Below are 27,553 nucleotides of genomic sequence, written 5' to 3'. Positions count from 1 at the left end.
ATTACTGGCCATCAGAGAAATGCAAATCAAAACCACAATGAGATACCATCTCACACCAGTTAGAATGGCAATCATTAAAAAGTCAGGAAACAACAGGTGCTGGAGAGGATGTGGAGAAATAGGAACACTTTTACACTGTTGGTGGGATTGTAAACTAGTTCAACCATTATGGAAAACAGTATGGCGATTCCTCAAGGATCTAGAACTAGATGTACCATATGACCCAGCCGTCCCTTTACTGGGTATATACCCAAAGGATTATAAGTCATGCTGCTATAAAGACACATGCACACGTATGTTTATTGCGGCACTATTCACAATAGCAAAGACTTGGAATCAACCCAAATGTCCATCAGTGACAGACTGGATTAAGAAAATGTGGCACATATACACCATGGAATACTATGCAGCCATCAAAAAGGATGAGTTTGTGTCCTTTGTAGGGACATGGATGCAGCTGGAAACCATCATTCTTAGCAAACTATCGCAAGAACAGAAAACCAAACACCGCATGTTCTCACTCATAGGTGGGAACTGAACAATGAGATCACTTGGACTCGGGAAGGGGAACATCACACACCGGGGCCTATCATGGGGAGGGGGGAGGGGGGAGGGATTGCAATGGGAGTTATACCTGATGTAAATGACGAGTTGATGGGTGCTGACGAGTTGATGGGTGCAGCACAGCAACATGGCACAAGTATACATATGTAACAAACCTGCATGTTATGCACATGTACCCTAGAACTTAAAGTATAATAATAAAAAATAATTAAAAAAAAAAAAAAGAAAATCATAAGGAAGACAAAATATACTTACTGTTTATTAAGTGGAAGTGGATCATCAGAAAGACTTTCATCCTCATCGTCTTCACATTGAGTGGGCTGAAGAGGAGGAGGAAGAGACATTGTGTGGGCTGAAGAGGAGGAGGAAGAGGAGGGGTTAGTCTTGCTGTGTTAGGGGTGGCAGAGGAGGAAGAAAATCCATGCAAAAGCGGACCCTCCCAGTTCAAACCCCTGTTGTTCAAGGGTCAACCGCACAATCAAGTTTTGATGAGAAGATTCAGTTTTCAAACTTGATTTTAAGCAGGTATGTATCTAGGTACTCAAATTCAGATGTAATATTACATGGAATTTAAACACTCATGGTTAAGCAGAAATAGAAGAATCGTTACCTAAGTAGAAAAATCGTTACCTTAGTAGAAATCAACCTATGGGAGGAAAGCTCAGGAAAGAGCCAGGGTCCTGGCATAATAAAGAGTTGTAGGCGTGGCATAATAAAGAGTTGTAGGCATGAAAAAAAAAAAAAAAAAAAAAAAAAGAATTTCCTTTCTTTAGAAATGTTAAATATGGGTACCCAATCTTTTCTGTCTTGTAAGGTTTCAACTGAGAGGTCCACTGTTAGTCTGATGGGATTCCCTGTATAGGTGACTTGGCCTTTCTTTCGAACTTTGACTTTTTTTTATTTTGACTTTGGAGAATCTGACGGTTATGTATCTTGGGGATGATCTTTTCATGGAGTATTTTGCTAGGGTTCTCTGCATTTCCTGAATTTGAATGTAGGTCTTTCTAGTTGGATTAAGGAATTTCTGATGGATGATATCCTGAAATATGATTTCCAAGTAGGTTCCATTCTCCTCATCTCTTTCACGTACACCAATCATTCATAGATTTGGTCTCTTTACATAATTCCATATTTCTCAGATATTTCATTCATTCCTTTTCATTATTTTTCTTTATTCTTGTCTTCAGAAAGACAGTCTTCCAACTCTGAGATTCTTTCCTCTGCTTGGTCTATTCTGCTATCAATAGTTGTGATTGCATTATGAAATTATTATAGTTTGTTTTTCAGCTCTATCAGATCTGTTACACTTTTCTTTGTACTGGTTATTTTTCAGTCAGCTCCGACAGTATTTTATCATGCTTTTTAATTACCTTGCATTGGGTTACAACATACTTGTTCAGTTCAGTGAACTCTGTTCCTATCCATATTCTGAATTCTATCCTGTCATTTTAGCCACCTCAGCTTCAGTCTGGTTCCAAATATTTGCTGGAGAGGTAATGCAGTCATTTGGAGAAAATAGGGCACTCTGGTGTTTTGAGGTTTCAGCATTCTTGTGCTGATTCTTCCTCATCTTTCTGGGCTTATCTACCGTTAATCTTTGAGGTTGCTGACCTTTGGATTTTTTTTCTTTTATTTTATCCTATATGATGACCTTGAGGGTTTGATTGTAGTATAAGGTGGATTCAGACAACTGGCTTCATTTCTGGAAGATTTTAGGGGTCCAATATTCAGCCCCCAACTCCTGTATTGCATGGTCTAACTCTAGGGAACTTGTATGATCCCTGAATTTGTTCTCTGGCTTCTTGAGGGTTGAAGTCTCCCGAAATGGGGGGACCAAGTTGCTGTAGCTGCAGCAGAATGCTACCAGATACAGGGATGCCTGCCTCTCTGTGGGCATTCACCATAGGGTGGAAGCAAGGCAGCTGAAAAGAGGGATTCGGGGACCCCTTCTGGATACTGTGTGCACTATTGTACTGGAAGTGGTGTTGATTTGGGGCAGCTTGCTGGCCAGGGCAGGTCTGGGTGCCTTCTCTGTGCCCCACAAGCAGGAGTAATTGCTCGGTGTGTGCAAGAATCCCTTATTCTCCATGTGTTAGCACAAGCATAGGGTGCTGGCAGGGGTGATTCTTCCCAGTCCTGTGCCTGCCAAGGCTGTGTCTACAATGGTAGTAGGCAGGGATCCTGGGGTATACTGCATTCCCACTTACTGGAATGGCAAGTAAGGCAAAACCTGCCCATGCGGGCACACACCAGCAAAGTGATGTGATGAGTTGCCATGGCCTCAGGGGAAGCTGCTGTATGGGGAGGGAATGTGTAGGCTAGTGTGTCTGTAGCAGCTGCCTCTCTGGAGCTCTCCACCTGTCAGGCATGGTATTGGCTCAGAAGCTATGGTGTGGGCCCCTAGTGTACCCAAGACTACCCTGGAAGCATGCATGGCCTGGCTGGGGCCCTGGGAGAGGTCAACAGACCAAGAAGTGCTCAGGTTGGACCACCCCATCTGGTGTGCAAGACCCCCTTGAAGCTATCATGCACAACAGTTCCCCTAGGGCTAAAGTTTCTTATGGAGGCAAGTCAAGCCTAGAGGGATGGCTGTCCCTGGCCACACTTCACCACAGATGCTTCTGCATCAAACCCTCTGGGCTCCAGATCAACTAGCTTGTCTCTCCACTACTTTGCTTGCATCCTGGGGACTTCTTCCCAGAGAGATGCAGATCAGCAATCGCTCATTGCAGTCAGCCCAGGATGGAGATTCTGTACTGTGGGTCCAAGCCAGGGGTTCCCTGTCTGGTGACAAGCAGTCAGGGGGTATGTGGGACCCAAGGGAGATGAACTGGCCTCCTCTTCTTGGGCCAACTGCAGCTTGTTGGAGGTGTGGATAAGGCACTTAAGGTCTCTCTGCACCTTTGTTAGTTAGAGGGTAGTAAGTATAGTTCCACTGCAGAGAGGCTTTCAGTAGCCTCTAGAGGCTCTGTTCAGGGAATTGCCAAGTTGCTATTGGCTTGATAGCTCTGGTTGGGGGTGGCTAGAGGCCTAAGCCTGGAGGACCTGTCCAGTAAAAGGTTTGGGAATGGGCACCTACATAACAATCTGGACACTTTTCTTTATGGCTGCTGTCGTATGCTAGGGGTCTGCTCCAGTCCCCAGTCACCTCGTTTTTTCCAGTACCTGGAGGTATCACCAGTGAAACAGCAAAGATAGCAGCCTGCCTCTCTCTGGGAGCTCCATCCCAGGGAGGTATGGGCCTGTTGATGGCCTGAATGCACCTTTAGGAGGTGGCTGAAGACCTCAGTTGGGGGTTTCCTGCCAAGTCAGCAGGAACAAAAATGGGGTCCTGCTTTTAAAAGTAGCCTGTCCACATTTTTCCAGAGCAGCTGTGATGTGCTGGGGGTCTGTTTCAGCCTCTAATCCCCTCAAACACTCTGAAGCGCAAAGACTGGAATGGCCAAGTCGCCCAAACAGCAAAGATGGCAGCCTGCCCCTCCCTCTGGGAGCTCTGTCCCAAGGAGTATTCAAATCTCTGCTGGCCAGAGAACACTGGCAGGGGTGGCTGGAGGCCCCATTTGGGAAGTCCTGCCCAGTAAAGAGGAATGGGATTGGGGACCCACTTAAAGAAGCAGTTTGGCCATGTTTTGATACAACAGTTTTATTGTGCTGGGGGATCCCTCTGCCTCTGGTCAGTTTGGACTCTCCATAGCCCAAAGGCTGGATTGGCTAAGTCACCCAAACAGCAGAGATGGCAGCCGGCCCCTCCACCAAGGAGTTCTGTCCCCGGTAGGTGCAACATTGCTACCATTTGCTGGCTAGAATTCCAAGCCAGTGGGTCCTTTCCTGTCAGGTGCTGTGGAAGGGGGTTTACAGACTGTCACTACTTCTCACCCTGGATTCAGCTCCTCTCCTCGGGATATGTATGGGTGTCTAACCTCCCACTTTGCCAGAGTTTCAGTTACTTTTGCTGGGAGGACTGGAAAACCAGAGTATCTAAAGCTTCTAGGTCTCCACACATGCTTGAGTGGCTGCTATGCTGAGACCCCACATCGCTCAGTGTGTCAGACTGAAGGTGCTGGTAGAGTGGGTTCATGAGGGGATCTCCTGACCTGAGGGTTGCAAAGATCTGTGGGAGAAGCATGGGTTCCCGGGATCACACACTCACTCACTGTTTCCCTGGGCAGGCAAGGTTTCCTTGACCCTGTGTTGTTCCCAGGTGGGCCATCATCCTGCCTTGCTTTTCTCAGTTCTCTGTGGGTTAAGTTGTTTCCTTGATTAGTTTCAGTGCAAGTAACTGAATGTTTCCTTTGAAGGCTCTGCATTTACTCACCCTTTTCATTTCTCTCTGTGAGAGTCAATGAACACTAGCTGCTTCTAGTCAACCATCTTGGCCACTCCCCCTATGTTATTCTTAATGGTAGTACTGTATTAAAAATTGTGTTAAATATTATAATATTTTACATTTCACCAATTAAATTTTGTGTGTATAGTGTTATCTCTTGTTATGTAAATGCTTACTTATGTAAAATTCTGTGTTTTGCATCTTGGTCTGCAAAGCCTAAACATTTTGGTCTTTTACAGAAAAAGTTTGCCAACTCCTCTTTTAATTTTTCATGATATAACTTTCTTAATGTTTAATATTAATCACAGTAATTATTTTATCATAATAATATTGATACTTAATAATATTGAAGTATTATATATATAAATATTTTCATATTTATCTCTTTCATAAATAATTTATAAGTATTTATTGAACCATATACTTTACATAGCTAAAAATGCACCCTCATAAGTACTCTGGGAAACTATAGAAGACAAATTCATTTTTAGTTTTTCTACACAGGAAAAATGTCTTATTAGAAGCTAAGTCTCAATTTTATTGTAAATATCCAAATACCAGAGACAAAAATTCTTTTTTTGCTTGGTTTTCATGCCTTCTGTTTATAAATGGGTTGATATGAACACGTTTCTACATAATAAAATGATTACTTAGAAGCACAATTTAAAATGTTTTTTTTTCCCATTTATCTAGTGATTGTTTATAGCGTTCAGTGATATTTCTAGATCTCACCTTTTTTCATGGTAGAATAACAATTGTTGTTCCTTTGTAGAGGTTCCATCAGCCTGGGTTCCTGAGTAACTATAACACAAAACTGACTTGAGATGGACACGTAGCCTGAGTAAGAAATAAGAATTGGAGGTTCTTGAATTACTACAAAATAACCTAAGTTATCCATATTATTATACTTCATGGTTGTGAATTTTCTGAACCACTTTTAACACATAAACAAACCAACAATCATAATTAACCTCATAGTTACTTTTTCTCTTAAAAGTTAAATTACTATCAGCCTTGAGTGAATGAATTAGTCAAGTTGCCAATCCATTCATTTTGGACCCTTAATTGGGAGAGCACAGCAAGCAGGACAGAATAAGTAGAGTACACCAAAATCCGAGGACAAAAGTAATAGTTACATTGTCAATTATGTAAAACAAAGGAGGCAGTTAAGGGGTTTTATGATTATTTGAATCATCCAGTCTTGATGCTCACTCTATCAGTGAATGGAGAAGGGGATGTAAATATTTAAAGTACACCTGTTCCTTTTTTACTGCTACTGCTGCTTTAGTATTATATCTTATATTGTGAATAGTATTGTAACCTAACCACTATAACATTGAGAATCCTTAAAGTTTCTGGGTTCCCTCACACTGAACTTTCTGACATTGTGAATATGATCTACTTGTCAGCAATGGGGCCAACAGAACTCATTTTACGTTAAGGGGAGAGCTGGGTGAGGTTATTTTCAAAGTTCATTCTATACTGAGGTTTTATTATTTTATGATCCACTATAATTTCTCCATATTATTCTGGATAAATAATTTCCATTGAATTATCTTTGAAGAATAGCAAAAGCTTTCTAAGAGTCTGCATGGAGGTATATCCAAACATTTACAGACAGGTACATAGCATCCTGAAAAATATTGCAAGATTAACCTTTTTTTCAGCAGTTACAGAAGAGAAGCAATTGTCAAAATATTGTGCAGGTTAAAAAAAAAGCCAGTCAACTGCTCAGTAAGATTAAATTTCTCTCTGCTCATATACTGTGGCGTGTCACATAGGAGATCTAATTTCTCTGTTTTCCATTTTAACATGAAACTTAGAAGCTAAAATAAAAGCAGATCAGTTGTGCATGTACTGGAAAAGTTCCCAAAATTAGCCTCCCAAGAACACTGTCAAAAGATGTTTAGTAAAATGTCTAGTTATGTTATGCTGGTTGTATTATGGTCACAATATGTTACTGGTTCAGGGGCAGAAGTGAGAACCCAATTGGCATTTGACAATAAATTTCTACATTCTGATCAACCAAGAAAAAGATTTTCATAAAGCACTGTCAGCTCTTTCAGTTCATTGTACAGAACATACACATCCCCTCTGAACCTACTTTCTTCCTGTCAGTCACATATTGAAAACTAACTCCAATGGCTCCACAATGCTTATTGAATTCCATACATGCACTTTAACATAATAAATCCATTCTCTCCTGCACTCTGGTACACAGCTAGACTACATTTCCAACTCTTCCTTTTAATGAGGCAGGGCCATCTGTCTCACTTCTGACTGATAGAATGTGCGTAGGAGTGACAAGGCTCTGTGTTTTCATGGAGTCATGTGTTTCTGAACAATCAAATGAAGAATGACCTTGCTAATCAAAATCATACCTGCTCAGAACTGCTATGCAAGTAAAAAATCAATTTCTATTTTATGAAAATATTAAATATTGGGCCTAACTTTTTAGCAGCTAAGCTATAACTAGTCTACATGGCATTCAAGGTTGCTTACAATGTATCAAAGTAATATCATCTCTCACTCCATTTTTTGAAGCATTTTTTTAGCCGTAATAGTTTGTTTTTTATTTTTAATTCCTCAGTGATTTAATTCATCCTTGTTCATACTATTACTTTTCATTAAGGATAATTTTTCACTGGATAACATTTAAATGCCTAGAAAACTCCTATTCAGCCTTCTGTAGAAATAATCCTGTGTTAGCAGTGAAAATAATTATTTCCCACAAATACTCCCATAGCACCTTTTAAACACATGTTATGGATCTTATACATAGCTCATCAACAGTTCCCAGTGAAAGAACTAGCACTTAGTAAGTGTCAATAAAAGCATTGTGAATGAATTCACAAATTTATCAGGATCTCTAGTCTCCTATATTTTAATAATAAGCCTATTCATTGGTTTTCTGTTGTTTCAAATTTGATTCATTAAGATTCTGACATAATACAAAAGCACACTCAATAGTTAAAAGATCATTAGATTCTACATATTCATGTGAATGGATATGCTTGACTCTGAGGATAAATCTACATACTAGAGAGGGATAACAGAGCATAGTACTTAAGATGGGAGGAGGAGTGTGTAAAGGAGAAGAGATTTTAGGACAGAAATAAGAAAGAATTGGCTGGAAAGGGCTATTTAAAAAAAAATTATTGCTGTTTTATATAGTATTCTGTTACTTGTAGGAAGTTGAACATTACAATGTATTTTGGGTGCCACATTTTAAACATGTCTTTCATGTCAGAAGTCATTTACTAAATTCCCACTTTATGCAAGTGATAATAGGAGTGAAAATGAACAAGAAAATAAGTTTGCCCTCAATGAGCGATTTCAGAGGGAGGTAACCAGGAGAATGAAGCTCAGGAAATTGGCAAACGAGGTATGGTTAAAGAATTTGGAGATGTTCATTTCAGGAATACAAGTTGCAGAAAAGACTATGCATGATACTCACCCAGCAGCTTGGGAAGAGGAATATACTGAGGTTCTAGGAGGTAGATCAAAAGGAAAAACTGGGAGAATGTACAGAGGGGTATATTTTACTTCAACATAAGGATTATCTTTGAACATGAAGTCATCCAGCAGTAGAAAGGAGTATACTTCTTTATAAAGGAGGAAGCATTTAATTTTGTAAGATGTTCAAGCAAAAACTGAATGGCTTTTCTCCAATGTGTTTGATAAAGTTTCCTGCCTCCAGTGAGAAATTGAATGCATTACCTCTAATGTCTCCTGTAGTTCTATATTCTGTTGGAACAGCTAGTTCAGGTAGAATTATCAATCTTTACTAATTCTACTACTGCCCTTCCTTTAGCCAAAATCTAAGGTCACTTAATGTAGCTGCTATTTAGTGACACCCTATGCAGCTGCCTAAGCAGTTAGTGTTCTGGGTATGATCAACAGACCTAGCTGAATTGGGTACTTCCACATCTGCCCAGGTTTTAACAGATTTCCTCAGAATCCACAACTGTTCATTTAATCAATCATCTTCTATTGTTTTTCTTTTTTCCGCTATTTGCAATGTTTTCCACTCATTTGGATCACTTAGCTTCCTGTCCTGTAAGGCCTGAGGAGTCTCTCATTAAGATGTAATGTTGGAAATTTACAAGAAATAAAACAAATAATACCATTAAATAGTGGGAAAAGGGCATGAACAGACACTTTTCAAAAGAAGACACACATGTGGCCAACATGAATATGAAAAAAAGCTCAACATCACTGATCATAAGAGAAATGCAAATCAAAACCACAATGAGATACCATCTCACACCAGTCAGGATGGCTATTATTAGAAAGTCAAAAAATAACAGATGCTGGCGAGGTTGTGGAGAAAAATGAATGCTTATATAATGCTAGTGGGAGTGTAAATTAGTTCAACCACTGTGGAAGATGGTGTGGTGATTCCTCAAAGACTTAAAGATAGAAATACCATTCTACCCAGCAATCCTGTTACTGAGAATATACCCAAAGGAATATAAATTGTTCTATTATAAAGACATGTGCATATGTATGTTCACTGCAGCACTATTCACAATAGCAAAGACACTAAATTAACCTAAATGCCCATCAATGCTAGACTGGATAAAGAAAATGCAGTACATATACATCATGGAATACTATGCAACCATAAAAAAGAATGAGATAATGTCCTTTGCAGAGATGTCAATGGAGCTGGAGGCCATTATCCTTAGCAAACTAACACAGAAACAGAAAACCAAATACTGTATATTCTCCTTATAAGTGGGAGCTAAATGATGAGAACACATGGACACAGAGGGGAATAACAGACACTGGTGCCTACTTGAAGGTGGAGGGTGGGAGGAGGGAGAGGATCAGGAAAAATAACTAATGGCTACTAGGTTTAACCCCTGGGTGATCAAATAATCTGTACAACAAGCCCCTGTGACACATGTAACCTTTGTAGCAAACATGTACATGTACCCCTGAACTTAAAGTTAAAACAAAACAAAAAAGATTTAAGGTTGAGACCAAACTCAGAACAAGAAATGAAGAAGCATCTGTTGACAAGGCACCATTTGAAATTAGAGAGCTATTTGTAATTCTCTATCTACGTAAAGAATGATTGGAGTTTCTCTCTCTCTTTCTCTCTTGCTTGCCCCCACCCCCACCACCACCCTAGGCCTGGGAAATTATTTTAGTCAGTTTGAGCTGTTATAACCAACATTTGAAATAGCTAAAATTTATGTGGCACCCATGGAAGACACAATTTTTAGAGCGTGCATATTGTAATTATGAGGTTTGCTTGTTAATCTTGAAAATATGAGAACCAAAAGGCAAATTATTTTACTACGTATTTCTTCTTCTCACCCCAGGGTCATCATGGCTGCCTCATTGTGCTCAGCAACTACAGGCAGAGTCCACTCCATATGATCACTTTTTCAGCCTTCATCTTCACTATCTGCCTATATGGCTCCTGCCATTCAAAGTCATTACGCAGGTAACTTGCAGTTTCCATTTGTACAAAATTTCCCTTGACCAATAAATACGAAAAAAAAAAAAAAAATGACAGTATTTTGGTCAAAGTAGCTGAATATCAGTCCTCAGTTTAGATTGGAGATTTGTACTAATCAGAGCAAAAATTTAAACCAGAGAATCCAATTTCCTGGAAAACTGTTACAGCTCCACTTTTCTAGGACTCTGAGGTGAATTTTTTTAGAGGAGTTCATCTCTTTCTGTAAGAATAGTGGTTCCAATTATAGTCTGACAGAGTTGGACAAACCTTGGTCAAAACCTCAACTCAATCACAGACAAACCAAGTCACTGAGCAAGTTATCACTATCAAATGGAAATATTAACTGGGGGCGGTGGCTCATGCCTGTAATCTCAGCACTTTGGGAGGTCGAGGCGGGCGGATCACCTGAGGTCGGGAGTTCGAGGCCAGCCTGACCAACATGGTGAAACCCTGTCCCTACTGAAAATACAAAATTAGCCAGGGGTGGTGGTGCATGCCTGTAATCCCAGCTACTCGGGAGGCTGAGGCAGAAGAATCACTTGAACCTGGGAGGCGGATGTCACGGTGAGCCCAAATTGCGCCATTGCACTCCAGCCTGGGCAACAAGAACAAAACTCCGTCTCAAAAAAAAAAAAAAGGAAATATTAGCAGATTAGCAGTACTTTCTTGTGGGTTTATTGTATTAAATTAAGTGATGAATGTAAAGCACTTTTGGAGATGCATGGCACATAAGAGCTTAGTTAATGACAACTATTATTAAGTGTCCTGAACAAATCCTTTTTCCTTTATATTCACCATCTCTTTGTTATCATATTTATTTAAAATCAAAAAGTATTAAACTAATACCTATTAGTTTTGCTTCTCGGGGCTTGGGAAAACTATTTAATCCTTTTTAAATGCTCCAGAAGTTTGCATGTTGCTGAGCTGTGATATGGAAAGCAATACGTATTTGAAGTTCATTATTCATGCACTGCTAAAAGAAAACGGAAGCAGTCAGTGCCAGAGATATGTTGACACAGTGTTGGGTTGTTTATTTTTCATTAAGGATGGAACAGAATGGAGCACATACTTTTGAGACTAGACCGTAGAACCGAATATCTGAAAACTCTGTTAAAACTTCCTTCTGGATACTTACAACCATTTGAGAATTGTTGCAAAGATTTTAGAACTTAAACAAATCTACAAAGCATCTCCTTGAACTTCCCGGAAGCTGTGATGCTCATGAACTTCAGAATTTACTTTCATCATAAAGTTCATTTCTAAATACGCCTTCCCCCCATTTTTGTTCTGTTTTCTTTTCCTTTATCCCTTCTAATTCCACAGATTTGTCAGATACCTTATTTCTGCAGTGTAAAAGAATGTATTTGTAGGTGGATTTGATCTAACTAGTAGAGATTATACAGTAGATCAAATCTGTTCTGCAAAGGCTCCCTTATATAAAACAGAGCATTTTGTTTTGCATTTCTCTTACTTTGCTTTTCTTTGCCTCTCCTTTTCCTATTTACTGATTTCTTTACCAATCTGTTTTCCTGTATATTTCTCTTCAGTTTCTATATTTTCTTTGTAATAATTTTATATTCCTTTTCTCTTTAATTCTATTTCTTTTAACACGTGCATTCTTATTATCTGGCATTTTCAATATCCTTGACATTTTCTGTATTCTCCCTATCAATTTTTTAACTCTCTGTCTAATTTTATGTTTCCTATTAATTACCACATAAAAAGAGGACAAAATAATTCATGTTTTTGAGATTTTGTCACACACCAGCCACTCAAATGAGCTCTTTTCTTTGTAGAAGATGGTATAATTCCTATTTTTCAAATGAGGAGACTCAGTGAGATTATAGAGCACGACTGAAGGGGGGTTATGAAGCAGCTAGATAATGTTGTAGAAGTTTCAGCTGGATAAACAGGTTTCCAGAACTCACTAGTTCTGAAAAATAATGAGAGATAGAAATAGAATGCGTAATAGAAATAGTGGAACATTCTACAAATGGGATATTGTTCTTTTCTCTTTATTTTTTGTAGAACATTTCTAGCATCATTAGTTGCATATACAATGACTAAACATTTGGTGGCAACAAGGAGAGAAGACACTAAGAAAAGCTGTGCCAGGGTCCCGTATGCTTGTCAATGGGAAGAATCCTTGGGCTATTTTAATGATTGTGAGGGACCATCTGCCTTGGTACTGAACTCTTTAGGCATGCAGACTCACTCTTATACCACAAAATTACATATATGTGGCCTACAGGTTTGTGCCACATCCAACTTTTATTCAGTCCCTAACCAGTTCTTTAACTTATTGGCTTGTGACCTTCTTGGCTATTCTTGCCATTTATTGTTGTATTCATAATTTATATTTGATACTCAGCTCTCCATCTGTAACTTAGACTTTTCCCTTTCTACTTCAATCATAATGAAATTCTCCCTGAGCCTATAGCAGTTTGGCTGCCAGTGGTAACTACTCCGTTTATTCCAGCCTACACCCATCAATATTGTAGTTTAGTTCAAGTTCTTGTGAGTAGTTACCCTAAAGGTGTTGACTCTGCGTTCATGAGCATTTCTCAGACTCAGGCAAGAAATTTGATTGCTATGAAACATTTTTAGTCATCATAAGCAAGTAACAGAACTAATAGTTGTTGCTGTTCTTGCCTGGTCATTAAACCTGTTTTTACAACATTGCACTAATAGTTTATGAAAACAAGGAGTGCTGAAAAATTCAAGAAGGAGCATTTTTCTGTTTCATTGGATAGGGGTCCTAAAAATAGGGTGAACTCTTGTATATGTCTGTGGTCTAGGAGTTTCGCTTATTCAGGAATTACTTAATTAGAAAATGGGGAGAAATATAATTTGAGCCCTTTACAGTATGGTTGCATCAAAACACATTTTATTGAGAGATCAAACTTGCAAATGATCCAATTTGTGATTTTCCGTGCCTTTGAGACTCAAGGCTGTAACACTGACACTTTATTCTGGCCAGGTGGAGTTGACTGCAAAGGCATAGGGCAAAAGCACCATTCCATTAGATTTGTGTGCAAGTCCACTGGCAACTATTGAGAGAGTGTGTGTGTATGTCTCAGTTGAAAGACTCCTGTGAGAAGTTTCTTTAGTGCATTTGAGGAAACTGACATCTATAATTCATCAAAACAGCCATTTGGAAAATGAATAAAACATACCCACACTACTTTTGAATTGCAGGTTTCAGATCTGCTTGTTAGAATAAAAGTTACTTATTTTTAAAAGATGTGAGTTATAGTTCTGGTATGTATTTTTATAGCTTTTGCAAATATGTTTCAATGTTGCTGCTTTAAACTTTAAACTTTTTGAAGTGAGACATGTAACAAGAAATAAAAACCTTTTTTTTTCTTTTTTTGCTATCATTCCTGCCCACGCTTCCCCCTAAAAAATATTATAACACCTTAAAAGATATTTGCCTATACCAAAGATCAAATCTACTGGAGAAATAGAAGCATGCATTTTGAATTAATGCAGTATTTCTTTTGCATTGTACTCATAAACAATGTTTAAAAACCTTTGAACACAATGTAAATTTTAAAAAGTGTAAGTAATCATAAGGGAGCCAAAGAGATTAGAAAAGGGTAAAAGAGGAGAGTAAAAATGAAAAAAAGGAGGAAATCCAAACTGCAGAGTCATTACAATAAAATTCAATAATTCAATGAAAAACTTAGGTCAAAGAATATAATAGAGCAACAGAGAGATTCATCTGGCAACAACAGCAATGACAACAAAATTTATTTTTTTTAATGTTACATTTAATTAGAGTTGTTTGACCGAAATTCTTAATGTGGGATTGTGACATAGTTAAAAGAGTACTTTAGAGTAGGTGTTGGAAGCACATTCGTAAATAGCCAGGTATTTTATAAAACTAAATGTAATTATTGTTATACATTTTTCATTTCCCTATGAAATGAAATGAAGAAGGTGGCTCCTTTCATATCAATGGCTTTACTGTGTTCCAATAATTTAAATACATATGGAAATATGATTCCTGAGATCTTCAGTCAAGCGATATCAGTAGTAATTGAAGAAAGAGAAAAGGGAATTGACTAAGAGATTTATATAACTGTGAAGCTTTCACAACTTTCTTCTTGTGCAGGGAAAAGTGCCACAAAATAGCTCAAAAGAAAGAGCAGCCTTATACACCCTGTGGTTGGCAGAAAACTTCTGGAAAGAACAGAGATTTTGCCTAAAGGTTGACAGTTCATCACAAAAGCCCTGAGCATTTCTGTGGACTTATCAGGTTATTGGTGAAGCCTGGTATTAATTTTTTTTATTATACTTTATGTTTTAGGGTACATGTGCACAATGTGCAGGTTTGTTACATATGTATACATGTGCCATGTTGGTGTGCTGCACCCATCAACTCGTCATTTACATTAGGTATATCTCCTAATGCTATCCCTCCCCCCTCTCCTGACCCCACAACAGGCCTCGGTGTGTGATGTTCCCCTTCCTGTGTCCAAGTGTTCTCATTGTTCAGTTCCACCCTATGAATGAGAACATGCAGTGTTTGGTTTTCTGTTCTTGTGATAGTTTGCTGAGAATGATGGTTTCCAGCTGCATCCATGTCCCTACAAAGGACATGAACTCATTCTTTTTTATGGCTGCATAGTATTCCATGGTGTATATGTGCCACATTTTCTTAATCCAGTCTGTCACTGATGGACATTTGGGTTGGTTCGAAGTCTTTGCTATTGTGAGTAGTGCCGCAATAAACATACGTGTGCATGTGTCTTTATAGCAGCATGATTTATAATTCTTTGGGCATATACCCAATAATTATATGGCTGGGTCAAATGGTATTTCTAGTTCTAGATCCTTGAGGAATCGCCACACCGTCTTCCACAATGGTTGAACTAGTTTACAGTCCCACCAACAGTGTAAAAGTGTTCCTATTTCTCCACATTCTCTCCAGGACTTTTTAATGATCGCCATTCTAACTGGCGTGAGATGGTATCTCATTGTGGTTTTGATTTGCATTTCTCTGATGGCCAGTGATGATGAGCATTTTTTCATGTGTCTGTTGGCTGTATGCATGTCTTCTTTTGAGAAATGTCTGTTCATATCCTTTGCCCACTTTTTGATGGGGTTGTTTGTTTTTTTCTTGTAAATTTGTTTGAGTTCTTTGTAGGTTCTGGATATTGACCCTTTCTCAGATGAGTAGACTGCAAACATTTTCTCTTGTTCTATAAGTTGCCTGTTCACTCTGATGGTAGTTTCTTTTGCTGTGCAGAAGCTCTTTAGTTTAATTGGATCCCATTTGTCAATTTTGGATTTTGTTGCCATTGTTTTTGGTGTTTTAGACATGAAGCCCTTGCCCATGCTTATGTCCTGAATGGTATTACCTAGGTTTTCTTCTAGGGTTTTTATGGTTTTAGGTCTAACCTTTAAGTCTCCAATCCATTTTGAATTAATTTTTGTGTAAGGAGCAAGGAAGGGATCCAGTTTCAGCTTTCTACTTATGGCTAGCCAGTTTTCCCAGCATTTATTAAATAGGGAATCCTTTCCCCATTGCTTGTTTTTATCAGGTTTGTCAAAGATCAGATGGTTGTAGATGTGTGGTATTATTTCTGAGGGCTCTGTTCTATTCCATTGATCTATATCTCTGTTTTAGTACCAGTACCATGCTGTTTTTGTTACTGTAGCCTTTTAGTATAGCTTGAAGTCAGGTAGTGTGATGCCTCCAGCTTTATTCTTTTGGCTTAGGACTGTCTTAGCAATGCGGGCTCATTTTGGTTCCATATGAACTTTAAAGTAGTTTTTTCCAATTCTGTGAAGAAAGTCATTGGTAGCTTAATGGGGATGGCCTTGAATCTATAAATTACCTTGGGCAGTATGGCCATTTTCACAATATTGATTCTTCCTATCCATGAGCATGGAATGTTCTTCCATTTGTTTGTGTCCTCTTTTATTTCACTGAGCAGTGGTTTGTAATTCTCCTTGAAGAGGTCCTTCACATCCCTTGCAAGTTGGATTCCTAGGTATTTTATTCTCTTTGAAGCAATTGTGAATGGGAGTTCACTCATGATTTGGCTCTCTGTTATTGGTGTATAAGAATGCTAGTGATTTTTGCACATTGATTTTGTATCCTGAGGCTTTGCTGAAGTTGCTTATCAGCCTAAGGAGATTTTGGGCTGAGATGATGGGGTTTTCTAAACCTACAATCATGTCATCCGCAAACAGGTACAATTGGACTTCCTCTTTTCCTAATTGAATACCGTTTATTTCTTTCTCCTGCCTGATTGCCCTGGCCAGAACTTCCAACACTATGTTGAATAGGAGTGATGAGAGAAGGCATCCCTGTCTTGTGCCAGTTTTCAAAGAGAATGCTTCCAGTTTTTGCCCATTCAGTATGATATTGGCTGTGGGTTTGTCACAAATAGCTCTTATTATTTTGAGATAAGTTCCATCAATACCGAATTTATTGAGAGTTTTTAGCATGAAGGGCTGTTGAATTTTGTCAAAGGCCTTTTCTGCATCTGTTGAGATAATCATGTGGTTTTTGTCTTTGGTTCTGTTTATGTGCTGGATTACATTTATTGATTTGCGTATATTGAACCAGCCTTGATCCCGTCTGATTGGTGTACCTGATAGTGACCGGGAGAATGGAACTAAGTTGGAAAACACTCTGCAGGATATTATCCAGGAAACCTTCCCCAACCTAGCAAGGCAGGCCAACATTCAAATTCAGGAAATACAGAGAACACCACAAAGATACTCCTCGAGAAAAGCAACTCCAAGACACGTAATTGTCAGATTCACCAAAGTTGAAATGAAGGAAAAAATGTTAAGGGCAACCAGAGAGAAAGGTCGGGTTATCCACAAAGGAAGCCCATCATACTAACAGTGGATCTCTCGGCAGAAACTCCAGGAGCCAGAAGAGAGTGGGGGCCAATATTCAACATTCTTAAAGAAAAGAATTTTCAACCCAGAATTTCATATCCAGCCAAACTAAGTTTCATAAGTGAAGGAGAAATAAAATCCTTACAGACAAGCAAATGTTGAGAGATTTTCTCACCACCAGGCCTGCCCTACAAGAACTCCTGAAGGAAACACTAAACATGGACAGGAACAACCGGTACCAGCTACTGCAAAAACATGCCAAAATGTAAAGACCATTGATGCTAAGAAGAAACTCCATCAACTAATGAGCAAAATCATCAGCTAACATCATAATGACAGGATGAAGTTCACACATAACAGTATTAACCTTAAATGTAAGTGGGCTAAATGCTCCAATTAAAAGACAGAGACTGGCAAATTGGATTAAGAGTCAAGACCCATCAGTGTGCTGTATTCAGGAGATCCATCTCACATGCAGAGACACACATAGGCTCAAAATAAAGGGATGGAGGAAGATCTACCAAGCAAATGGAAAACCAAAAAAGGCAGGCGTTGCAATCCTAGTCTCTGATAAAACAGATTTTCAACCAACAAAGATCAAAAGAGATAAAGAAGGCCATTACATAATGGTAAAGGGATTAATTTAATGCCCTGTAGATAAGCCTCTGGTTTCCAAATTCCTTGTTCTCTTTGACAAAGCATCTTCTCTTGTCAGGATGCTGAATAAATAATCTTTCTTAAAAATGTCTTAAGAACAAATGAAATTTCAGACAACTAATATAATTTCTCCAGTTATTCCTGTAGAAGATATTAGCAACTTCAAGTTGTGAAAAGAGACCAGTAAAATATAAAATCTGAAAATGTCAGTTGGGAAAACAGAATTTTGTAATTTCTAAGATTGATAGTACAGATGTGAACCTGAAAAACAAAATGTGGGGTTTTCCTTATACATATATATATATACACACACAAAATATATATATATACAAAAAATGTATATACAAAAAATCTCATTTCTTGTGAACTTTGTGTTTGTAAGGATACAATATTATTGCCTAGGAGAGTGCTACTAATTGATTATGCTGTGAAAGTAATTGTTCATATTATTATGAAAACCAAGAGGTAGGGGAAGTTTTCCCCCTTACCTATGCCATGTGATAAAATAGATGGGATACTATAAGGAGTTAGACAATTTAAACCCCATTTTTCTCACTTACTAGCTGGTGAACTGAGCATATCAGTTACTTATTTGATTCACAGTTTTTTCACCAGAAAGATGTTAAAATAATGTATAATTCATAGAATTGCTGGAAATCTTAAAAAAGCATTGACAAAGTGCCAGTAGTCAATAAAATTGGGTCTCATTCCCCTAAACAGTTCATGAAAAGTCACATTGGTCAACTGCTGATTCATCTGCAGATTCTCTGGGAAACGTACCAGTATTAAATGATTTCTGTGTGAATTTCTGTTTTCTTGGCTGGATCTCCTTTTATACAATGATTTAATCTCCTTGTTAAGTGTCATTAGCATAAGCTTTTATTTTAATTTAGTTTTACCTTCTGAATTATTTCCAGTGGATCTCATTTTCCTGTTTGGCCTAGATTTATAAAAATTGTAATGAACTAAGTGACTAGACATTTTTATGCATTAGGAAAAGCTTCATAAGTCTAATTTTACTTTACTTTAGCCCTCCCATGTCTCCCTTCAATTTGTATTTAGAACTAATTGCACATAGTAAATAAGTACTTAGACTATTTTGAATTATGCCTGTGAAATCATATTCTTGTTTCATTCTCATTTTTTAAAAATTATATTTTAATAGCTTCAGGGTTCTCAAAAGCTATAATGATTTAATTCTTATTTATATATTGTGCTTTATGCCTATTTACTACTCATGATCTATCTGTGTTGTTAAAATCTTGCAATTAAGACTTAGGAATTAATGTACTGTTGGATAAAAAATCTTCTGATGTGGGCCATTGAAAGACTAGATTATTTTCTACTAGTGAAAAGATAGAGTGGAGATATATACAGGTGCCCATTTACTTCTACCTTACCATACGGTTTGCTGGCTGGGTTGCAATCACTATCAAATTGAAGATAGTTTTGTAGCTTTGCAGCTGTTGGATGGGAAAGTTACATGTTGAACATGAGGGTAAAGAGCAGGGATTATAAAGAGGCTATTGTCATTGTCAGGGTAATTCATGTTAGGTGCTGCAATCTAAATCTCAGTGATGTGACACACACACCAACAAAATTATTGTTGATGCAGGGCCTAATGCACGTCAGTGAAGGGTCTCCTCCGTTTTGCAACACAAGAATACAGGCTCTCTCCAACCTGTAACTCAGTTATCTCAGAATATAGACTCCTAGATCAACCTGACAAGGAAAAAGCAATCTGAGGTTTCACAGGGGATGTTTCCAAGGGGCAGGACTTGGAGTAGCCTGCATCACCTCTGCCTGATTCATTCGTCAGCACCCAATGTCATTTTACCTAACTTAATTGCAAGGAAAGCTGGGACAGCACATAGACTGTTAGGTGAATGCTTACTGCTTATGCTGTGCCCATCACACAGGTGAGGATAGGCATTGGAAGACAAAACTGTCTCCATATCTCTGCACATCAAGTTTCTTCTTCCTGAAATACCTAGTCTTCTTGCTTTCCTAAGGAATTTCTACTTAGCTGTTTTGCTAATATTTGAAAACTACTTTTCCCCTGAAGCCTTCTCAGATATATTCAGACAGTTATAGCTGCTCCTTTTCCTACATTTTTTTCTGCTTTGTTTTATATTATGAGTATCATTAATAAAAGCTTCAGTTTATTGAGCATTTAGTCTATGGCAGTCTCTGCTCTAAAGCATTACATATATCCTCATTTAATGCATCCTTAATTTTACAAGGCATATATTACTATAACTATTTTATAAGTGAAGACATAGAGAATTAAAAAACTAAATTATTCATGCCACGATATAGAACTAGTAATTTGATGAGCATGAATTGGAGCCAAGGTCTGTGTAATTCCAAAATAAACACTCTGTCCTGCTTTCTGTCTGCCTCCACCATCTATCTTGAATGTGCTTTTTCACATATCAATTAATAAAATTAATTACAGTCAGGCACATGCTCTCTCCTGAGAGACAGTGCTGGGCTTAACCTTTAAATTCTAGAGATCAGCATGTTTGCAGGCTTTCAAAAATATATGTTAATAAATGGAGAAACACAATTTAAAGCACATGAAAACATGATTTGCTTCCTTCCTAATTTCAAAGATTGCAGTGTAGTCTGGATCAACCAGAAAGTACAAGTAATTATTTCATCTGGAGCCCAATAACACCCTTCTGACAAGAACTCAGGGTAGTTCAAAATTATGACTAAGTTTGCTTAGGCAGTCTAAAAAATGTCATTGTCTCTTCCACTTGTTTCCTTTTTGTTATTGCTACTTGTATTAGTGTCTTAGGGCTATTGCACAAAATAGCACAAAGTGGGAGCCTTAGAAAAACAAAAAATTATTGTCTGACAGTTCTGGAGGCTAGAAGTCCAAAATCAAGGTGTCAGCAGGGCTACACGCATCCCCTGCCTGCTCCCCCAGAAACCTGCAGAGAAGACTCCTTCTTTGCCTCTTCCTAGCTTCTGATGGTGGTTGTCAGTACTTACAGTTTCTTGGCTGACAGCTGCATCACTGGAATCTCTGGGTCTGTCATCACGTGGCATTATCCCTGCATATCCTGTCTTCACATGATATTTTCCTGTTTTTAAAAGGACACCAGTGATAATAGATTAGGGCCTCCTCCTCCCCATAATCTTAATTCAATTTGATTACATCTGCAAAGATCCTATTTCCAAATAAGGTTGCATTCACAGGTATGGGGAACCTCAACATATCTTATTCATTGACACAATTCAAACTGCAACACTACTTACACCAATTTCCCTGCTGAACCCCCTTTTTTCTGTCACTGTTTGTATGTTCATTTACATTCAGCGAATTTACCCTCGAGTTCTGAGAGTTTCATCAGTGATAACAGTTTGCCTCTTACTTTGCTTCCATTTGCTTTTCTTCCCCTTTCTGTTGCGTAACTCAAGTCCCTCTAGAAGCACAATACAGAATCTCTGTAAGTTTGTAGGACCCACAGATATTTTTGGTTGCCCACAGATAACACAATCTCCATTCACTCTCTGAGTGTGTGATCCCTGCATGAGAGTTCTTGGAACTACCAATCCAAGAATACATTTTTTCCATCACTCTTGCAATGTAGAGGTCTTTTTCAGTCATAGGCCACAGAATACATATGCTAATGACAGCTAAAGAAAACATTGTTGTCTTTTAGATATTCAATGATACGATCCAACTGAAGCTTTCTGTTTTATTTTTAAAAATTTGCGGCCCGGTGTGGTGGCTCACGCCGGTAATCCCAACACTTTGGGAGGCCGAGGCGGGCGGATCACGAGGTCAGGAGATCGAGACCATCCTGGTTAACACGGTGAAACCCCGTCTCTACTAAAAATACAAAAAAATAGCTGGGCGTGGTGGCAGGCGCCTGTAGTCCCAGCTACTCGGGAGGCTGAGGCAGGAGAATGGCGTGAACCAGGGAGGCGGAGGTTGCAGTGAGCCGAGACTGCGCCACTGCACTCCAGCCTGGGTGACAGAGCAAGACTCCATCTCAAAAAAAATAAAAATAAAAATAAAAATAAATAAAAAATAAAAAAATTGCACCAAAAAACTCATTATTAGATGGGACTGTAAGCCCACTTGAAGCAATAATCAGCAGCTCTAGAAATGTTACCTTACCAATATCCCCCAGTACAATGTGTAAGACGGTAGGTAGTACCATTTTTTAATGAATAAAAAAGCAGATGCTACTAATTACTTGCATTAAAAAAATCAGGTTCACCTTCAAAGTGGTTCATAAAAGCAAAAGTGCATCAGTAGGAAAAGCTACACATATTCAATATTCAGCATTACTAAGCTCTAATTTGCAGCTACTGAATTGTGCAGATATCACCCATTCCCTCTCCCAGCAGTACTTGGTTCTGCTTCCCCTCTGGACTCTTTGGTTTAAAAAAGTACTTGTATCAGCTATTAGAGAATAATTTCATATGCCAAAGAGCAAATAGGAGAATTCATTAAGCAGATTTTTTTGTCATTGTTTGGTTTCTGTGTGTTTAAAGACTGAAGGAAATAACAAGAAGGATCTTTAATAGATACCCTTGTAGAAGAATCAGCGTTGCCAGTGTTCACTGGCCTTTCAAAATTGTGCTTTCCCTGATGTTCCAGCTGCCATTTGGGAGGAGATGATATGCAACAAAGAGACCTATCTTCAGTGTTAAGTACATAATCTGGAAATTTATGTTACAGGTATGCATATTTGTATATGAAAAATATTAACTGAGAAATTACTGAGCTCAGAGATATGATAGAGTTTAATATCTGCCTTCCTCAAAAAGTCAGAAAATAAAAAGTTTTAAATTGCATGTATGTTCATTTCTCACATATGTCAGAACACTCAGCAGAATTTTTAATAAAATGTTTTAAAACATAATTATAAATTGTTACTTGTATTTCTATGGTTAGTGGAACCCACAGGGTACTGTATCTGATTAAAGGGAGGATATGTTAGGAGATTTTTTAAGAAGAATGACACACATCACATATCACCATATTTGCAAGAAAATATAACTTGATAGTAGAGCAAGTTAGCTGCTTTATATGATGAATTAAAGGTGCTAGCTCTTAGCAAAAAAAAGTATAAAATGCTGACTTCAGGAATAATGTAAGGAGCTCTGCTCTTTAACATTTCCTAATTAGTTATAAACTATGATGGAGGGAAGGGTGGAATGAAGTATCTACGGATTACATTGCTTTCTTCATGAATTGGCAGTAAAGCTACATTCAGAGTCTTAATAAAATTTTCCCTACTTTTCTTTCAAAAATTATAACAAATGTAACTATTTAAACTGCTTTTTGGGACTCTACTATTGGAAAATCATTTGAATGGTGAGATTTGAATGCAGAAAAAATTACTTAATGATGAATATCATTAATACTTTCTCTTCAGAGTGTGAGTGGAATAAGGATACTCAGGGAAACCAATGAGATATTATCATTTGGTATACTAGATGAAGTAACTTAGACACTTATGCATTAATCTTGTATTCACTAAGCAATTATTAAGCATGTATGGCAGGCAAGTTGAAAGAAATTGTATATTTAAAAGGTTTTATTTAGAGATTTTGTTCTACTAGGGAAGCCTGACATAACATACAATTTTAATATGACAAGGGTATAGAGTTTTATAGGAGGGGTGGTTGAAGTACCCCAAAAGTGTTGCTTGGTTTTGCAACCTCTACAGGAAAATATACCCATGGAGACTCTTTTACAGATAAAACTATTTTAGAAAGTTTAAAAAAATTGTAGTTATTTTGAATAGAGTTAATATAGTACCCAACTTTACAACAGAAAATTCACAGAGGACTGTGCAAGGCTAAGAATCCAGGCTGTGATTCATTCATATATTGATGTGTCTGCTCAAGGCTGGGCTGGACCCTGAAAAGAAGCAGGAACGTAACAATCTGTAGGTGTGTCCTGAAAATATTTAAGGTATTAAATCCTGAACTCATAGATTTGGGGTTCCTTGAGGGTAGGAGATTTTTTTCTTCCTCCTACTTCTGCTCTTCTTTCTTATTCTCTTTTGTTTTTATAAGTTAATTTTGCCCAGCACGGTACCTGGAACAAAGTAGATACTCAACAAAGCTTTGTTAAACAATCCCATGTACACTTATAGCTGCAAGATGCATAGGAAAAAATTCCATACATTTCTGACTATAGGCTTTCTTTCGTTTTTGCATCTCTAGAGGTTTAATATGGTTTTTAGAATACAGTAAAAATGTTTCCAGTTTAATGAGCAAGTTAGTTACATTTACTTTGTTGACATTGCCCCATTTTAATATATGCTGCAATCTGTTCTCCTTGTCAAGAATCCAAATTTGTTGCATTTGGTTAATAACTTACCAAAAACAAACAAACAAAAACAAAACAAAACAAAACAAAAAAAACCTGTACTCAAACATATTGCCCTGAGTTACTTTTGATTTTTGAAAGAAGCCAGTTGATAATTCTCACTTTAATAATTTATTTTTTATTTGCTCAACATATTTAATGCAATATAATTCTAAACTAGAATTGGTAGCATGTGTGCTTGGTGTAATGTGTGTTTCTTTTATTAATTGTACCCAAAACTCACTTTCTCTTTTCCACAGGTTTCTTGCGTTTAATAATTTTTCAACATAATTTAATTCAATGTAATTGGTTCTTAAGTGTTTTTTTTTTGTTGTCGACATAGATTTATATTTTCCCTGCTTTATGAGAAATACTAATCTGTAGATTGCTTCTTTGAAAAGTGAAACCAAATCACCCAATTATTTGTAACAAGAAAATTAAATTTTTTAGTAAAGTACAGTCAATAAATAATTTCAATATATACCTTTTTCTAGCAGCACTTGGCTCATTTAGGAACTTATTGATTTTATGTTTGAGGACTATTTTAACAAAATTTTCTTGTATGAAGTTATGATAAAATATGAGTATGTATGTTTTAATTATAGAATTTTTAATGATGTGACTGTAGCATTTTCAACTTAAATATAGCTTGAAACAATACTAATTGACAAAAAAATAGAGTGATGACCAAATTTATTTTACTGCAGAGAAAATAGGGATTTTGCATTGTAGAGGTTTATACTTAACACCACAAAATTATGTGAATAGAACATTTTGAAAATAACATTGTGATTATCCTAAGAGCATTATACAGACCCTCAATTCTAGTTGACCTAATTTACTGGGACTTAATGTTCTTCATCCTGTCCTCATCCATTCTGGGCTTTCTTGTGCATGTGCTTTAATGCACTCTCTTTTCTCTATCTGTGATACTCTGCCCTATATCTCCCCACGTCTGTCAAAAACTCATCAAGCCTTAGTTCAAACATCAACTCCTTAATGAGGGTTCCATAATTACTCCCCAATGCTTTCTGGAAGTGATCTGTCCCATATAATTTTTTGATCTTATGCTGTCTTTTTATGTTTGTGTATCTACATGTCTGTCTTTGTTGGAACAAATACGAGCTCCTTGAGGATAGACTAGGTAATTGATGTATTTCTATCTTCTAAGTAACTGCTTCAGACAGAATGGAAAACAAGCCTGTATACCTACAGCCAGAAATGAAGGCACACAATTCAGCCAAACTCAGTTTCAATAAAATAACAAATTATGTCTCCCTTCTTCTACATTCCCCAGCCTCCATGCTATCTTTTGATGTTTTGCAAACAAGTTGTCTCGTTAAGAGATAAAATACCTAGTGATAAAATCATTAAAGTGTGCTACCACATTCTGTCATATATAGTGTGTTATGGCTACTATATGCACATTAGATACTTCCAGAGATCACTAAGATGAATTACAGTTTTCTTTAAAGATAAAAATTCTACCCCACAGTACTTCAAGGCAAATAATGGAATGTTTGATATGAGCAAATGATATTCTACTGGGTTCTTGCGGCTGCTTCTCAGTGTATTTAATAACATCTCTCTCTCTCTCTCTCTCTCTCTCTCTCTCTCTCTCTCTCTCCTTCTCTCTCTCTTTATGGTTTCTGGTTACATGGATAAATTCTTTAGTTTTTCTGTTTGTGATTCTCAGTCCTCACACTTACTTCCTATGCCTGAAATATTTTCACCTTATCATCCTTTTAAGTCCCTCTGTGAGTTATACTACACCAAAGCTTCATAATGAAAGTGTGAAAAGTATTCACAGATACAGAAGATGTGGCATTTGTTCTAATCAATTTTTGGTTCATTTCCAACTTCATTATTTTAAGGTATTCTTTCAGCTAAAAATTTCTAAATGTCTTCAATGAACATCCTCCATACCTTCTCCCTGCTCTTGTTTTTATATTATAAAATCTGAACCTTTTTTCATTGAAGAGTCTCTAAAATGCTCTATGTAGATTTTATTCTGATCTTCTATTTCTTTTTTGAGCCTGTCTATTAATTATCTCTGGACAATACTTTGTACCTTGTTTTAAGTTTCAGAATTCCAGATACTCAAGGTTGGATAACTACTAACCCAGTACGTGAATTCCCAGTGTAACTTTCAGTGTTCTGAACCTATATTTTATATTTTCAGAAAAGTTGACCACAGAAGTATGTTTATATTGTATTAAACTATTTTTCTGGAACGTTTTCCCATTAAGCTTCTAACCTCTAAGCATCTAATCCCAGACCAATTTGTATAATTCATTGATATGGTTCGACTGTGAACCTACCTAAATCTCATCTTGAATTGTACCTCCTATAATTTCCACATCATGGGAGGGACCCGGTGGGAGATAACTGAATAATGGGAGTGAGTCTTTCTCATTCTGTTCTCATGAGAGTAAGTCTCATGAGATCTGATGATTTTATAAAGAGGGGTTTCCCTGCACACACTCTTGCCTGCGACCATGTAAAATGTGACTTTGCTCCTCATTCGCTTTCCACGATGATTGTGAGCCACCTCCCCCACTGCTATTTGGAACTGTGAGTAAGTTAAACTTCTTTCCTTTATAAATTACCCAGTCTTGGGTATGTCTTTATTAGCAGGGTAAGAACAGTCTAATACAGTCAGGTTCACAAATTTACAAATAACCTTTTTATTTTCTTGAAGTTCAAAGTACCAACCTGGCGAAAATGGCCTGGATTTGGAAGCAAGGTATTGAATGCTGGAAGTCTGAATAAAGGAATAGTACACTGTATGTGCATCTGAATGTACTTTATGACCATCAGTAAAACACTTCTGACTGAAGCTTGGTCTTATGAAGATAAAAATTTTATGTGGACCATAGATTTTCTAAACATCAGTGAGTTCAATTCATTTTGAATTAGAACAACAGTTTAAATTAGGTAATATACAGCTCAAAATGAACCACTTTACTAGTCCAATTCAATAGATCTGGGCCCTAGTCCATTATAAACCAACCAAACAAAATAACACAAGATATAAATGAAATATTTGGAAGATCAAAATTCTGATTATAAATGACCAGATTCTGAGTTTTCTTCTCCACTCTTCTCAGGCTGCTGTAAAACAGAATTGATAAAACTACGTGTTTCAAATATTATTACAGTTTACATTATAAGGAGAAATTTGCCTATGTAAACAAAAAGATGGAGAAAAAAGAGACTCATGTAACTTCTTTTGTAAATAGATGTATTGGGTTAGTAGCAGAACAACTGGGATTGTGAAAACAAAAAAAAAATATATAAAAACTTTCAAAGAACTTTGCAATCA

General features: G+C 37.4%; 1 long non-coding RNA gene across 4 annotated transcripts in view; it reads left to right on the top strand.

Annotated features, from left to right (window-relative positions):
• LOC102139027 (uncharacterized) overlaps positions 1-27,553 on the top strand; it is a 352,230-nt gene that overhangs the window by 289,647 nt on the left and 35,030 nt on the right. For 3 of the 4 annotated variants that reach the window (XR_010580858.1, XR_010580860.1, XR_010580859.1), the window contains one exon: positions 10,225-10,349. The exons of the other annotated variant lie outside the window; for it this stretch is intronic. This is a non-coding gene — a long non-coding RNA (uncharacterized lncRNA). The remainder of the gene's footprint in view (positions 1-10,224; positions 10,350-27,553) is intronic. 4 annotated transcript variants of the gene reach the window in all.

This window comes from Macaca fascicularis, chromosome 14, assembly GCF_037993035.2.
Source record: "Macaca fascicularis isolate 582-1 chromosome 14, T2T-MFA8v1.1".
Lineage (NCBI taxonomy): Eukaryota > Metazoa > Chordata > Mammalia > Primates > Cercopithecidae > Macaca > Macaca fascicularis.
The sequence above is the reverse complement of the archived record's forward strand: the minus strand, read 5'-3'. Positions and strand labels throughout refer to the sequence as shown.